At 41.7% G+C, this 3,880-nt stretch overlaps 1 protein-coding gene across 2 annotated transcripts in view; it reads left to right on the top strand.

Annotated features, from left to right (window-relative positions):
- The window catches only part of POU6F2 (POU class 6 homeobox 2), a 370,943-nt gene that overhangs the window by 251,775 nt on the left and 115,288 nt on the right, over positions 1-3,880 (top strand). The gene's annotated exons all lie outside the window — the stretch shown is intronic.

The raw sequence follows: 3,880 nt of genomic DNA, 5'->3' as shown, positions 1-3,880 counted from the left end.
GTATGCTCCCCGCCCCACCCTGCCGCGCCGGGCCTGCCCTCGGGCGGCGTCCCCCCCCCCCCCCCGCCCCCACACCCCACCGAAGCCCAGGGCCTGCAAAAGTTGGCATCCGGGTCCAAGGCGCCTAATTCGAATTGATGTCTCAGACCCAGGGAGGAGGAAGTGAGAGCAGGCAGCTGGGGAGGCATGTAAAGGAAACAAATAGAAGCCGCGGATGTTGCCCTCCGATGGATAAATGTTTTCTCTTTCCTCCTGTGAGAGGCCGGCGCTGGAAGTGCACTTGTAGCCCGTAATAATTCCATTTTATGATACTTTCTGAAGGCAGCAAAGATAGCATCCAATTAAAATTATTACTAGCACAGTTTTGTAGCCCCGTGGAGAACTACATCTCCTGTCCATGAGGCATGGTGGTTATTTCTCTATATTATGAATACAACAGTGTCTTACCTTAAGTACTTTGTGCTCTTTTGTTTCTATTTTTCTAAAGACTCTCTGGGGTTAAGAGGGTAAAGAAATTCAGCCCGTCTGGTCCCAGATTCCAACCATTCCAACCATGCTCTAACAAGTCCTCTAAAAGGATGCACGGAGCCTCAACAAATCCACATCTTTATAAAATAATAAAGCTTCCGGACATTTACTTTATTACCTTGAGGCTGTAGGCATCAAGAAAAAAAAAAGATATTCAGGCTAATTATGAAAGCTGATCTTTAATCTCCCCTCATTCAGGAGTACATAACTTTAAAGTTCAGAAAGCCATTCTTAACTTAGATGCCTTTAAAATAAATTAGCTTCAAAACATAATGGCCATGATGTCAATACCTCCAATCCAGAAATTAATAGCGCAGGTTTTGACTTGTATAATGATGGGCTCCCCGGTGAGATGACCAAGGATTTAGTACCAAGTGAGCAGCCTGGGCGCTCATTTCAAACACCGACTCAGCCCTCACCGTTGCCACTAACGGTTGCACTGCATCCTTAGGTCCCCAACAGCAAAGTATGCGAGGTCACGCTAGAATGACACACGGACAGAGAGGCAAGCGGATTAGAGACTTAGTATTTTAAGAACTGACTTTGTTTGTTGTCCCTTAACTTTGTTTCTGTGAACTTGAATTCTCAATGGTGGCCCAAAGTTTTCTTGGAAATGAAAGCATTTGAGTGAGATGAGTAATCGTATTTTCCCTGGCACTTGGGTCATGATTACTTTCAACATGAACGCTCTCTTGAGTCAGTGTTGAAGATGTGTTTTTTAAAATCTTACAAGTGTGAGAGAGCATAATACCTTTGACCTGGGACTGACATGAACACAGGCTATAAACATCTTCAGTGTGCACTTGACATCTACAGAGAAAAAAGGTACGATCAAACTTAAAAGATGCACAATCGTAGCCGTCCCAGTGTTTTTAGTGTTCGGAATTCAACTCTGTTAATCCAAAGAATGAGTTTAATGCTTTTCAGGAGCAGTTAAATTTGACGGACCTATACACCGTCCAGTTAAAGACTTCTACCTGAGCCACCTAAACAGGTGAAATTACCAAAGAAAAAATGTGTCCTTCTCTGAGGGGTGAGGTTGCTTAGCTCAGTCCTCTGTTGTCATGTAGAATCCGGTGTTCATTACGGTGGAGTGAAACTTTGAAATCTGTGGATAACAATCTTCTCGGAACACTGTCAACATCTTCTAGATCTCTATGGGCCAGTAAAAGCCTGGTGTAGACAACCATCTGAGTGGCTATTGACAGGACTTGTGGATGAGGTCACCGATCCGCCCCATGGAAATAAATTCTACTAGGAGAATTTCCCAAAGTTGCCCTAATGGTTTCCTATAAAAGTCCAGGGGCTACGTTTTGTTTTGTATTATTTTTGCAAGAAATGAAGGCTTGGAGCCACATTTCATTCCTTACATTATAACCTTGAGGGAATATTCTCATTTTTTGCTCTTGGGATTTTAACTTATAAACTTAATGAATACATTGTAACTTCTGTAGATCTAATGGATGACCACTGAAGGAATGATTCTATAGAGCTTTTAAAATTTTTACCCAGTAGATAGAGAACTAATTTAGAATAAATATATATCAGTGGACATAAGAGGATTTTTCCCTTCACGATAGACATATGTAAAGGAAATGGAGAATTCCATGGTTTTGAAATACCAGTTTTTTCTACACTAGTTGAAGGATTTTTGAGTTTGTGGAACATGAAATGTTTGAACTTTCTAAAGAGAAAACTTTAAAAGGACCTGCGAAGATATTTAACTCTCAAAGGTAATGATCTTCATGAACCAGAACACAGTGTTTTTGTTTGAATATTATTAAGGGGAACAAAGATCAGCTAAATTCATATGTGACGGTTTAAATTCTATTTTGTGATTCTTTATTTTCATGTGGGCTTTGTCCCTTGTTTTTCCCAACTCTGCTTGAGAGAAAGTAGTTAAGAACAACGCAACATAGATTGTCAGGGAGAACCAGTAATGCAGGAGGTTTAAAAAACCAAAAGCTTTGAAGGATAATAATTGCTTCTACAGTGTGCAGAGGCGGTCGTATCTTCAGGAAAAAAATAAATTAAGAGCAGTGGTTTGTGTGGGTCTAATTGGGTGAGGTAATTTCTCGAGATGAGAAAAAAGATGAATCGTGCTGGCAGAGAGGATCACTCTAGACTGAAATTCTCCAAATAGTTCTTGTCAGGTTTTTCTCTAAGACTGCCATATAAGGTTTTCACCCTTTTACTCAAGTCCATGAAATTGACTGCATTAGCAAAACCCAGTTGTTGCTTCCAGACACATAGGAGTCTCTAGGATGGTCACTTCCGAGAACTAATCTTGGTTGCTCAGGGTTATAAGGGAGCGCCCTGTCCAGCATGAATACCAGCATCTGGCCCCTGGAGGGCTGTCTTTACATTGAGGCTCAAAGACTACCCACCCACAAATTCATTCTCAGCAGGGGTGAAGAGAGAATTTACACTTCCCAGTATAAATAAGAAAAACAGATTGGATTGACAAAACATATTGGTGGGTTGAATTTAATCCATAGGTTCCTGTATAAATATCAATCCACACTTCATCCTTTTCCTCTAACCCACCGGCCACACGGGCTGTGCTGGAATCTAAAACTAGAAAAACAGAACGTGTTGGGTAGGAGCAAATCAGAAACATAAACGGAAGCAACTTCAGGGGCAGAAAACAGAGGTTCTCATTCCTAGGTAGGAAAAAAGTGTTCAATTCTAATTTGAGTATATAATTATGATCTGGATAAAGCCCCTATAAACCGAAGAATATTGAAATACCTCCTTTCTGTGACCTGTGAGATGGCTTGTCTTTATCCCATTCCTTGGGATTTTTTATTGGCCTGAGAGAAATTCTAAATGTGTATAAACACCCCGAAGTGTGCATGTTCCTTGGTCAGTGATCTGGGGTTGAGCCGGCCGTGGTTGGAGCCTACTCACGGTGCCCTGGGAAGGGAGCTCCCGGTTTTGAGGTTTCATACTCATCTGACCCTCTTCCAACTAGCTGACCATCTGGGACAAGTCACATGAGCTCTTGGACTTAATTATTCTCATCTGTTAAATGTGTGGTCTAGATGATTTTTAAGATCCCTTTCAGGCCCCAGAGTCTATGTAAATGTTCGTAGTCCTCTGTATTGGCCACTGAAAACGCGATGGTCCTAAGGAGTCTCTGGGTATTCTTCAAGGTCATGTTAATTTCTTCCCACTCAGCTGGGTGGCAGAGTGGAAAGAGAGTGGGAACAAACATAAGTGGGATAATAATAGCAGAAGCAGATTTTATCTTAGCCAGAGAGTCCAAATTAAAGTCAAGTTTTTATCCTCAGTCACCGCTGTAAGCTCTGGTCCCAGATTGCTTTTCCACACCTATGCATTATAGAAGCTT

This window comes from Mustela erminea, chromosome 11 (assembly GCF_009829155.1).
Source record: "Mustela erminea isolate mMusErm1 chromosome 11, mMusErm1.Pri, whole genome shotgun sequence".
NCBI lineage: Eukaryota > Metazoa > Chordata > Mammalia > Carnivora > Mustelidae > Mustela > Mustela erminea.
Note: the sequence above shows the minus strand (reverse complement) of the source record. Positions and strands in the feature narration are given on the sequence as shown.